Below are 13,170 nucleotides of genomic sequence, written 5' to 3' on the forward strand. Positions count from 1 at the left end.
GATGGGAGTGGCTAGGGATGTATGAAGGCATCATTTTCCCTTCCACTTTGCATTCATCGCGCACAGCACTGTTTCCATTCCACTGCAGTTTGTCTTCCGCCAAAACCTATATTATTCATCTCCCATAAATTCCATTGCCATTATGTTATTTCTCCCCACTCATTTCAGTGCAAAGGAAATGCAATGCAAATGGAAAAATGGGGGACCATAATCAATAATGCCTTGTTTGTGAATGGAGAGCATCAATAACAGTGCATAAGTAGATATCAGCCATTTTTGCTCCTATTTCCATTTCCGTTGGAATTTTCTGACACTTATTTCACTTATTTAAAGATGTGGTAAGACAGTTCCAAAGTATTTTGGGGGGCACTTCTTATTCTGTTGAGCAGGGGCCTGGCCTTCTGCTCCCAAGGCCCAACCTGATGGAACCACTATCCTAAATGACATTTGAGAAGGGGCAGGTTTTGTCTAAAATTGTGAGCTGATGGGGCTTGTAGATTTCAGAAAAGGTTCCCCCTACTCTTTTCTTCCTACAATTCAACCACAGATCTACTATGGACATTTCATAGAAGTCTCATATGCAGTGTTGTGACTTTTTTGTATGTCCGCTGACATTGCCTAAACGAAGCCCTCTGTCAACGCTACACGAACCAATTTTAGAGTCCTTGCAACTCAGCCAAAGAAACAGAATACTTTACTGCATTTTCTGCCCGTAATTCAGACCCTTTTATAGGTTTCAGCAGGATGATTGGTATACCAGTAAATTCACAAAGGCGGAGCATCTGGAAATTTTAATAAGCTGCACCCCAAGCATCTGATACCATAAATTCTTTTTATTTATAAAAGCCCTAGAATTAGTAAATGCTTTCTAGCTATGAGTCACATTCATTTCCCTTTCACTGGCAGGACGACTCATCAATTCTGTAGCACATATTACATTTACTAGCACGCAAGTCTTATATATATATATATATATATATATATCCAGTAGATACTTTTTAAAAATCTTTTGCCCAATTGTTTGAATCTGATAATATTATGAACTTTCGGAATGTACAAGGCAATAAGAACACAAGGCTTTGGTTAACCACTGCGTTGACTGAAAGGTTGTTGGAAGACTGCAATGAAGTCATCAACTAGATGAAGCTGTCGAAAGGGATTCCAAAATCAATGGGGAAGTGGGAAAAGAGAAAGTTCATTGGCACTGAAAAGGGGGAATGGAAAGCCATGAATATGTATAAGCTAAGAAATCAACTGAATGCCACGGAAGGACAAATTACATTGCCCAATATCTCAAAATGGTACAAGGTCAGCATGAAGCCCCAAATATAGTTTCATCAGTCATTGGGGGGCAATATGAGCTTCTAAAGGTAGAGATTAATTTAAGTGTACTCCCAGAATATGTTGTTGTTCCATCAGGATTGCAGTCCATCCAGAAAAGGCAGTTTACCTAATTCCCAAGCATTAGAACTGCCTATCCATAGGACCTCTGTCTTGCTGGGATTCAGCTTCAGTTTATTAGCCCACACCCAGTACATCCCTGCCTCTAGACACCAGTCCAACACTTCTGATTCAATGAATTGGAAAGGCAGAGCTGGGTATCACCAGCATCATGATGATACTGTGCTCCCAATCCTCTGATGATACCTTCCAGTGGCTTCATATAGATGACAAACAGCATGGAGACAGGATGGAGGCCTGTGAAACCACATTGCATAAATGTCATATGGCCAAGGAGAAGTCCTCCTTTGCCACCTTCTGGAAATAGCCCTGCACATAGGAGTGGAACCCCCATTTCAAAGCACCTTCAACCCCCAGTCCACAGAGGCAAGTCAAAGAGATACCATCTTCAATGGTTTCAGAAACCACTGAGAGATCTAAGAGGGCAGGTCATCAATCAGAATGACTAAGGTCATTTTAGTGCCCAAACAGGTTGAAATGGTTCTAGATCAGGTTCAGGAAACCTTTGGCCTTCTAGAGATTGCTGAATTATAAATCCCATCATCCCTGGCCATTGGCCATGCTTCCTGGGGATGACAGGAGTTGTAGTTCAGTAACATCTGGAGGACCAAAGTTTCCCCACACCTGGTCAAGGTAATACACTTCTTCCAAGTATGCTGCCCTGAACCCACAATCAGCTTCTCAAGCACTTCTACCTTAAGGCATTGCAGGTGATGGTACTCCTTGCATCTTGTGTCAAGATGTATTGCAGTGTTATGGACAGAGGATTTCATTTGGCACACACTTTTAAGAAAAGCAACTCAGTACAAAACTCCCAGATGAATATACAGACTGGAACCCAATTAGCAATCTTCTCCAAAGATTGTTCCATGAATCTGGAACAGACATCATCATCATCATCATATTTCTACCCCGTCCTTCCCAGCTGGAGCTGGGCTCAGAGCAGCTAACATCATGGAGTTTCAAACTGGGAAACCAAGTTTCTTATTAATGACAGAGATCATAAGTATTTTTAAGGGGCAAATCTATGGTGAAGTAGACTGACACTTAGGTAGGCTTCTAAGCAGCAACATTCCCTGGTTTTTCCTCTCTCACACCTTCCCAAAGAGGAGGTCAGAACTTTCCCACATTCACTCCACTTAAGTACCGGCAGTCAGCAGAGAATTCCCAGAAGATCCTTGAAGGCACAGAGGATTTGCATGTGGATGGTTGCCAAAGATGAGTTCCAAAGAGTGGAAGTTAAGCAAGACTTGAAAACTCCCAGCTTGGGCTCCTGAAATCTAGGACGAAGACGACATCCTGGGATGGGATTTTTGCTGTTGCTGCATTTGGCAGCAATCAGCTTCCAGTCACCACTGCTACAAGACTTGAGTCAAACTCCAGCCACCTGTGTCAGACCCAAACCAGGAATCCTGAAGGAGATATGTGAGTTCCTTTCTCAATGCACCATTTTGAAAATTCATAGAATCCTAAAGTGGTCGTGCCTGGTGACCCCCCTTTTTTCCCCTTACCTTGTTCTGTCATATCCCACATTGCCCCTTTGTCCATAGCCTGCTGCTCTGGTTTTAACCATTCACCTGCCCACAGGAGTGGATTTGCCTGTTTCAATCCCATGTCAGCTGCAGCAGCGTCCAATCATAAATCCATTCCACATTGTGTTCTGCATATTTTTTGTGCTTGTAAAACCTGTCCCCCAATTGCAGTTAAACTGGATGATCCCCTAATATTGTGGGAGAGACACAGTTTAGCACTTTTCATGCAGTAAGTTCTTGGTTCAATCCCTGGCATCTCCAAGCAGGGCTAGGAATGACCCTTATCTGGAAACTCAGAGAACCACAGAGCTGTCTGATGGGGCTCGTTCATACTCCCATTTGCCACACTATTTCCCCCTGGAAAAACCTACTATTTACCGCTGAAATGGATCAAATGGTTTTCCACACATTGCTGTTCATTCTGATTCAGTCATAAAGAATGTTTTCCAGGGAAAGCTGTGGGACAAATGCAAAACTGCTGGACTCCTGCCTAGAAAGTATGGAACAAGTGGGAAACTGCTCAGATATGTGTTTTCTAGACAAGCCCTTAGTCTAGGTAATACTGAGCTACAGTGGTACCTCAGGTTACATACGCTTCAGGTTATAGACTCTGCTAACCCAGAAATAGTACCTTGGGTTAAGAACTTTGCTTCAGGATGAGAACAGAAATCGTGCAGCGACGGCGCAGCAGCAGCAAGAGGCCCCATTAGCTAAAGTGGTGCTTCAGGTTAAGAACAGTTTCAGGTTAAGAACAGACCTCCAGCTTGAATTAAGTTCTTAACCCAAGGTACCATGGATTCATATGAGCCAACTACTAGGGGCCGAGGTCCCTTCAGCCCCCCAATAGAATATTGCAGGGGGCTGGGTCCCCCCAAAGTTGATGGGCATTGCTATCCAAATATTGTGTGCAAGCGCCACATCATGTGAATGGTTATAGCCATCTTCAAAAAACTCACGGGCTGTCACATGGAAGAGAGAACAAGCTTGTTTTCTCCTGCTCTAGAGGATAGGACTTGAACCAATGACTTCAAGTTACAAGGAAGGAGATTCCGACTCAACATCACAAAGAACTTTCTGACAGTAAGAGCTGTTCAGCAGTGGAATGGTCTCCCTCGGGTGATTGCGGACTCTCCTTCCTTGGGGGTTTATAAGCAAAGGTTGGGTGGCCATCTGTCATGGATGCTTTAGCTGAGATTCCTGGTTGGACCAGATGACCCTTAGGGTCCTTTCCAACACTACAATTCTCTGAATCTCTGATGCTTTAGCAGAGTTTCCTGCATTGCAGGAGGTTGGACTAGATGACCCTTGGAATCCCTTCCAACTTTGAAATTCTATGAATCTATGTGGGGTGGGGCTTACCTCGGAGCATCTTCCACCCCCATCGTTCTGCCCAGACACTGAGGTCCAGCACCGAGGGACTTCTGGTGGTTCCCTCACTGCGAGAAGCCAAGTTACAGGGAACCAGGCAGAGGGCCTTCTCAGTAGTGGCACCCGCCCTGTGTAACACTCCCACCAGATGTCAAAGAACAACTACCAGACTTTTAGAAGACATCTGAAGGCAGCCCTATTTAGGGAAGCTTTTAATGTTTAACAGACCACTGCATTTTAATACTTTGTTGGAAGCCGCCCAGAGTGGCTGGGGAAACCCAGCCAGATGGGTGGGGTATAAATAATAAATTCTATTCTATTCTATTCTATTCTATTCTATTCTATTCTATTCTGTTCTATTCTATTCTATTCTATTCTAATCTGCCTCCTCCCCAATATTTTATTCAAGTTGGCCCCCCTGCATGGATCAGTGATCTAATAAGTCAGCTTCATTTGTTCCTAATATATGCAGTATCAAGGCACCTCCTTATAAAATAGTTTGTACACATTTCTGTCTAAAATATTAAGTTTGAGTATGCATTTTAAAATTCAGAGAAGTGTGCAATCCACTTGATAAGAACTATCTTATCTGTGTATATGTATCTGGGGACTGCAGATTAGGCCAGTTTCCCTTTAAAATGTGGGCAAAATTGCCCTCCATCCCTGTCTGCCCATGAACTTGCAAAGACTTGGCCCTATCCATCTTTGTCACCCACCTCCCTGGATCCTTGCAAAGACTTGGAGATGGGAGCATCCAATGCTAGCCAGCCATCGCCTGCGATATTCTCAACTTGATTTTTGTATCTACTCTATGCAGAGGCTAAGAAAGATATCAATAAACCCAATCGACTCCTCTCTGGCTTTCTCTTTTTGGCACCACTTTTAGTAACTGACCTTTCAGCCATCCAGGATAATCAGTTCTGCAGTGCGATTGTGCAAAAGTGATTTTTTCCCCCCTTGCTTGAAACTTGCTCCCTGTTAAATGTCATCACGCGTCCTTGAATTATGGAGAATGCTAAACAGTATCCACTAAAAGCACATGCAGAATGGAACGTGTCTTGTTATATTTAGGTAGTTAATGGAAGGAGGGAACGATAAGGACTTACAGTCCAATTTAGAGCAATTTAAATTAATCCCCCACCCCATGAACTAATATTAACTTGGAAGTGGTTTTAATTCCCTTGAAGCAATTAAAATACTGGATGCAGGAGTCATAAAAATGCATGGTTCAAAATAATTCCTCGTTGCTTCTGGAGAGATGAAAACAAAGTTATCAACCCTCAGATTCCTTCTCCCCCCGCCCAGTACCAAATGTTAGCAGTTAGGTGTGTACCACAAACCACAAAGGATGCTGTGTAGTGGAGACTCTTGCACTAGGGCTATTGGGACACAGCCCTCTGAATGAGAATATCACACAAATTTTTAAAAGCTGTTCCCACCCACAAGGAAATCTTTTCTGATGCACAGACCTTTTATACTCCCATTTGAGCTCCTGCATACATTTGAGTCCGTCTTCTGTTCCCTCATATCTCTGCAACTCTCAGCCAATCCTAATATAAAAGTGGCTGGGGAAACCCAGCCAGGTGGACTGGGTTATAGCTATTGCAAAGAGATCCCTCCCATGTGTCTCTAGACAGAAAACCCATGTAAAATATGAATATAAGGATGACTGCCAATTTTTCAGCCCCAGATATGCAGGTTCCCACTCCCTCCTGTTGCAGTGAGGGTAATCCAGGGAGATTACATTACCTGGGGAGGACTGAGGTACTTCCCGTGCTATCAGAACCATACATCTGTTCTGAGCATGCTCAGAGCTGTTTCCTTGAAGGCCGCACCCACAGAGTATATTTTGTTCAAGGAAACGTGATGCAATAATGTTTGTCTAGAAAACACAGTAGGTGGGGGAGCCCTCTGGCATTTTAAGAGGAGAGTTACAGTGCAATTATATGCATGTCTACTCAGAATTCTTCCTTGGGACTTATTCCCAGGTAAATGTGCATAGATCACAGAGTAGGAAAGAAGGATCATGTGTGTTAGGGAAATTGATGAAGCCAATGCAGATTGATGATGGCATTGCAGGATGTTTCTTCAATATTGAGAGGATATAATTTGTGAATGAAGAAGATTGGTGTCCCTAAGCATACACAAAGTGCCTTTTCCTTAGTCCTGCAAAATTGCAATTCAGTGCCAGCCAGTGCCTACAATCACTGTACTGAACCACCCATGTTTTCTATTCATGGTTACAGATTTTCACTTCATAACTGTCACTTAAAACATACATTATCCTTTTCAACGACAAAATGGTTGTTGTGAATGTGCTCAGCAGGAGAAAATCTCATTTTATTCCTGCAGTCCTGCCAGTGTGCCAGATTGAGTTAAGCAAGTTTAAATTGTGAAACTCTGTACATGTGCCATGTCACTGTTAATATATATATATATACCAGCAGAATTGTCATTGCTGTTATTGCTGCTGTCATAATTTTGTTGTGAGGAATGAAGCAGCATAAATCATGGAATGTGGGGTTGCTTGCCAGTTCAAGTAGAGTGAAGCACATCATTATCTGGGACTAGAGTGGGGAGGTCTGTAAGACCACAGAGTCTAGGGTCAAAAATCGCCTAGCTGCCCCCTGGTCACAGATGGCAATTTATTGTAGAATTTACATATATGAAGCAGCGCTCCAAATGTGAAGAATAGTGGAGAGGTTACTTCTGGTCGGTAAGTGATCAGTTATACAGAGAAACCGCTGTTTGCAAATTGACTCAATGTAGTCAGGAAGGGTGTATTGCAAAATTGGCCTGCAATTTTTACCTTGATAGGAACTGAAATTTCTGGATAACGTCACCTGAGGAAACAATCCAAGAGTTGGCTATTTCATGCTAACTGGCAAATTATAGGCACGGAAAATTCAATACAGAGATGCCTATAAATGGTGCAGATTTGAATAATTTCCCTTCTTTTGCAAAATGCATTTTGTAGTTTGTTACTCTTTTTTAGATTCCCGCCTCCCTCCACCTTGCAGAAACTCTCTCCTCAATCCAGTGGTGTCTGGTGGCTGCTGGGAGGGCGGATCTAAGGGAGCCCACCAGTAGGTGGCGCCAGAGTCAATGGTAGGCAGAGACAACTAATTTGCATTTTGTCTCCAACCTCCTCCCAGCAGAGTTCTAAAAGGGCAACACTGTCACTAAGGAAGAGGAAGGTGACCCGCAGGACTGATAAACAAGTGGGAGCTGGCTAAGGATAGGCTGGATTTTGTGGGGAACTGTCCAGTTTGCCATAATGGATCAAGCTCATCCTTCCAGCCATCTCTCTGGCTTCTGAGGCTTGCAGATAAAATAGGAGGAAAAAGCTAAAAACACAGAAAAGATGGTAATTAAAAAGCAATTAAACATTAGAACAGTGTATAAAAATTCTATTTAAAAATACAGATAACAACAACAACAACAGAAATCACAGCAACAGTCCTTTTCAGGCATTTTCCAAACATCTCTTGACCTAAAAAGGTCTTCACCTGCCAGTGGAAGGACAAAAAGGAGGGATTCCATCTAACTTCTATAGGAAGAGAGTTCCAAAGTCTGGGAGCAACCACTGAGAAGGCCCTGATGTTTCCTTGATGTTTCCCTGTTAATTTCTGCATTATATTTGAGGTTTCACATGATGTAAAAGCCAGTTCTGGAAATCTAGTAAAATCGAGTGAAAGCTTAGTGCTAATTTCTGTGTTAATTAGTTCCAGGAAAAAAATCCTTTTGCAACACAATTTCCCTAGGAAAATTGTGAAAGTAAAGTAACAAAATATGGGACAGTATGCCAGTTTAAAGTCCTTTCCTGCCATTTTCATGGAGGAACAGAAGCATGCATGTGTGGAAAGGTTAAAGGGGCAGGGACATTGTTCAGCGACATTCATTGCTGTGCTGCACCACACACACTGGTGTGAATGAAATTTAACAGGGCATGTTGATAAATTGGTCAGAAAGCTACAGTTCCGTAATGCAACAAGGACTGCAGTGAGAAGAAATGTTAGAAAACAGGAGAGAAGCACTAAGTTATAATCAGGAAAACTAACACAATATTCCACATGATGGAATACACCCTGAGTGGTGGTGGCAGGAACCACGTATGCAAGACATTTCCTGCGAAGGTGAAAATAGGCATCTAATTCTTTGCTGCTTCCTCAAAATGGTCCTGTCCCATGTTATTGTTGTTAAGTCGTTTAGTCGTATCTGACTCTTCATGACCCCATGGACCAGAGCACACCAGGCACTTCTGCCTTTCACTGCCTCCCTCGGTTTGGTCAAACTCATGTTTGTAGCTTCGAGAACACTGTCCAACCATCTCATCCTCTGTCATCCCCTTCTCCTTGTGCCCTCCATCTTTCCCAACATCAGGGTCTTTTCCAGGGAGTCTTCTCTTCTCATGAGGTGGCCAAAGTACTGGAGCCTCAGCTTCAGGATCTGTCCTTCCAGTGAGCACTCAGGGCTGATTTCCTTCAGAATGGATTGGTTTGATTTTCTTGCAGTCCATGGGCCTGTCCCACATACACACTGTCAACTCCTTTTGCCTTGCAAAAGGAAAATGCGGAGAAATACTCTGTTTGGCAGGACAGGGCGTAAGGCAGCTCTGAGCCTTGCAGCCAAAGTTTTTCTCTGTCACATCTAAGCAAATATTTACGTCCAATTTTATCTATGTAGACTATTAGCCAAATGGACCACGAGTGACAGAAAGCACTTTGAAACCAAGCTGGGACAGACTCAGCTGCATCCCAGGAGATTGCTCAGGATTGTTTGTGCCGCCGGCGAAAAATAAAGCAAAACAACAAAGCCTCCAATGACAAACCTAATCTAGCAGCAAATTTTGAAACGTTCATGGTGCACAAGATTTGTATCAAAATTACTAGAAAACAGAAGTACTGGCAGCACCCAGCACTGTCCCTGCAAGGCATACAATGATGGCAGTTTGGTGTTCTTACTGTGGCCTCCAAGTTGGAATCCGTTTCCGTAAACTCAAGCCCCGAGGAGCTGAGCAAACTGGGAAATTTTGCAGAACTGAAGAGCGTTATGCAGTGTGAATTGATATCTCTACACCCCAGACGTAAACTGACACAGACCGACATCCCTCTCTACTCTGGAAGCCACGGGAACTGTACCTCTGGAAGGGTGCTCTAGAAACATAAAATTTTCTTTTTTTAAAAAAATGATATTTATTAGAAGTTTCAAAAATTACAGAGAAAGAAAAAAGAAGAAAGCAACAACAACAAAAGAAAATTTTCAAAGCATATATAACAATACTTAAAAAAGGGAAAAAGAAAAAAAACATAAAAATCAATACAACAATAACAATAAAAACACAATATTCCATATCTTTATCTTTCATTAACTTGTTTCATCGACCTCCTCACACCTCCCTTTTTGTATTCTAGTTTAATTATTTATTTCAGCAGATTCTTTCCATCCTTCTCATTTTTTAAAAAAATAGTTTGTCTTAACAGTCTAACCTATTAATTAACTCAACAAATCCTTTCCATCTTTCACTATATTCTGTCATTCAATTTACCTTAGTTTATTTTAACCTTATCTTCCCAAAAATACCTTAAGACTTAAAACTTAATATTTATTTATACATAATTCCTTATAACATTTTTGCTAAAGCCAAATATTTTCATTCCAACATTTTTCCTAATACTCATTACTTTTACACTAATTCCCAAAATAAATTTTTAAAAGTTTTCTTCCAATCTTCCTCCAGTGTCTCTTCTTCCTGGTCTTGGGTTATGTCAGTCCTTACTGTCCATTCCATCTAGTCCATCAACCTGGTAATCTTATATCCGAGGCTCTTAAGTCTTTTCCATGTCCCTTCTGCAGGTCTTCTTCTTGTTTGTACTTGCACTTTACTTTGTCTTTTGTAGATCTCTTTCTTAATTTCTTTCCTTTCTCATTGAGGAGTAGGTCTCGGGGATGTTCCAACTCAAAAATATCTCCATCTCTCCTCAGCAGATCGGCCCATTCCCCACAGTCAACAGTGTAGTCCAGAAAATATTTAAAAGCATGTTTCAAAGTCCCTCCAAACTTAAGGGGCCCCACAACTCCAGACCCCCCCCTGGCCCACTTCAAATTCAGCCTTCAACAACAATAGCTTATGCTCCTGTAGGGTCTCGGGCCTCTCCATTTGTATTACTTGAGGTTCAACAGCAGCCTCCTCCACTATCTTCTGCGTTTGCACTTGCTCTATCAAAACAGATTCCTGAGTTGGCTCCTGGATGGTTTCTGTATACATATTCACTGTTTGTCCAAAGTTTCTGACTGCAACAGTCATCAAATCCATCTTCTCATGCATCTGCTCCAACAAAGCACTTGTCTTGCAAAAAGCAAGCACCAAAACTTCTTCCAAACACATTTTTGTTCAAGGTCACAGTCTGGTCCCACGATCCTAATCTCCACAGCTGTAAAATCCCCAGAACGACTCCAGCAACAATTTAACAAGCTCCCTCTAGAGGAGGCAATTTCTATTTGTATCCATCTTTTAAAATTTATCTTTCTTTACTCTCTCTCCTGCAGGCTTGAACAATCAAATTTCCCCTCTTTACTCCTGCTTCCAAGAGGGGTTTAGATGATCAAAACAGGAGGAATTTAAAACCTTTATGTGCAACTTTCCGGACTTTGGCTTGCACAATTTTTGCTTCAGACTATTTACAAAAGCGGAAGGCGGACTTCCTGTTTAGAACCTTCCCGCTGAGTGCCAAATTAAAGTGTTTCTTAGCCCAATTTTCCATTCTACTCACGGGTACTTGTTTAGAGTCCAATTGTCCCCAGGAAAAAGTCAGCGCTCTCCGGCAACGGCTGTGCAGCTTCACTCCGTAAAAATAGCGGTCGACTCAAAACACTACGCCGCTCACCCCACATCGCTTCAGGTCCCCGAAAAAGGGGTTTCCTTGCGTGTAGGGGGGGGCGCTCCTGGTGTCAGCCAAATCCCACGTTCCCAGGCTTCCTCCGTCTGGGATTTTTAAAGGGTTTCCACCTTCGCCGCGGCAGCAAGACCCAATTTTCGCAGAGCGGGTTCCTCTGGATCAGAGGAATTCCGCCATTGCCGGTGGTGCTAACCCGGAAGTCCTAGAAACATAAAATTTCCATCCAAGATCCTTTGTAGCACATTGCAACAGTAGGTAGAGCCGTAGGTGAAAGCTGCCTAAGCAGCTTACACTGGTTTACATTAAACTAGCATGTTGTTGTTTAGTTGTTTCGTCTTGTCCGACTCTTCGTGGCCCCATGGACCAGAGCACGCCAGGCACTCCTGTCTTCCACTGCCTCCCACAGTTTGGTAAGACTCATGTTTGTAGCTTCAAGAACACTGTCCAACCGTCTCGTCCTCTGTCGTCCCCTTCTCCTTGTGCCCTCAATCTTTCCTCCCACAGTTTGGTCAAACTCATGCTGGTAGCTTTGAGAACACTGTCCAACCATCTCGTCCTCTGTCGTCCCCTTCTCCTTGTGCCCTCAATCTTTCCCAACATCAGAATCTTTTCCAGGGAGTCTTCTCTTCTCATGAGGTGGCAAAAGTATTGGAGCCTCAGCTTCAGGATCTGTCCTTCCAGTGAGCACTCAGGGCTGATTTCCTTAAGAATGGATTGGTTTGATCTTCTTGCAGTCCATGGGACTCTCAAGAGTCTCCTCCAGCACCATAATTCAAAAGCATCAATTCTTCAGCGATCAGCCTTCTTTATGGTCCAGCTCTCACTTCCATACATCACTACTGGGAAAACCATAGCTTTAACTATACGGACCTTTGTTGGCAAGGTGATGCCTTTGCTTTTTAAGATGCTGTCTAGGTTTAAACTAGCATAGAACCATAGAATTGTAGACTTGGAAGGGACACCAAGGGTCATCTAGTCCAACCCCCTGCAATGCAAGATTCTCAGCCAAAGCATCCATGACAGACAGCCATTGAACCTCTGCTTAAAAACCTCCAAGGAAGAAGAGTCCACTACCTCCCGAGGGAGACTGTTCCACCGTCTCCCTTAGGAGGCGGTGGACTCTCCTTCCTTGAAGGTTTTTAAGCAGAGGTTCACAGCTTGGTTCTTAATTGTATTTTTATTGGTATTTATCTGTGATATTTTTATGATGCTGCAAACCATTTAGAGCCTTCTTTGAAGTACGCCACAGTACATAAACAGCCTCAATAAATAAGTGGTGAGTCATACAATTTGGATGCTTCTTCATACAAAACAATTAATAAATCCATAGCTGTACCGCAGTGATTTGTCTACAAGACGGTTGATAATAAGAAGGGCTTCATACAGATCAATGAGAAACAGCTTCATCAAGTCTCTTGCACTAGGAAACTGACAGAGTTCAGCTGTAGTGAAGCAGGTCAGCTGTACTCAAGATGAAGCAAATACTTAAAATACCAAGGCGGGGGAGGGTTGACAGAGAGAGAGAGAGAGAGAGGAAAGAAAAAGAATGAATGAATGAATGAATGAATGAATGAATGAATGCCAGGAGGAGGAGGAGGACGTTCTAATCTTCAAATAGGTTGAGCTTGAGAAAACAATTCTACCCTAGGAATGTCAGATATCCCTTTTTCTCTGAATGATTGATTTTTTAAATTTATCTTTTTAAAAAATATTTATATCCTGTTTTCTTGGAAAATTCAAGAATCGAAGGAGAGACAAAAAAGAGTTTCCTGAAGAAGAACATTAGAAAAGTAATGGAAGCACTCACTGAAGCACTCTCAGATTATAGACAGGTGATTTTAGTATTCTCAGAGGCCACTATCTGGACAGAAGATAGCCAACATGGTTACCACCAGCTGTTGTCGAACTAC

General features: G+C 42.6%; 1 long non-coding RNA gene across 1 annotated transcript in view; it reads right to left on the reverse strand.

Moving 5' to 3' along the window:
• Nucleotides 1-13,170, reverse strand: part of LOC307224471 — a 560,506-nt gene that overhangs the window by 530,347 nt on the left and 16,989 nt on the right. The gene's annotated exons all lie outside the window — the stretch shown is intronic.

The sequence above is a fragment of the Podarcis cretensis genome (genome assembly GCF_951804945.1).
Source record: "Podarcis cretensis genome assembly, chromosome: 9".
In the NCBI taxonomy this organism is placed as follows: domain Eukaryota; kingdom Metazoa; phylum Chordata; class Lepidosauria; order Squamata; family Lacertidae; genus Podarcis; species Podarcis cretensis.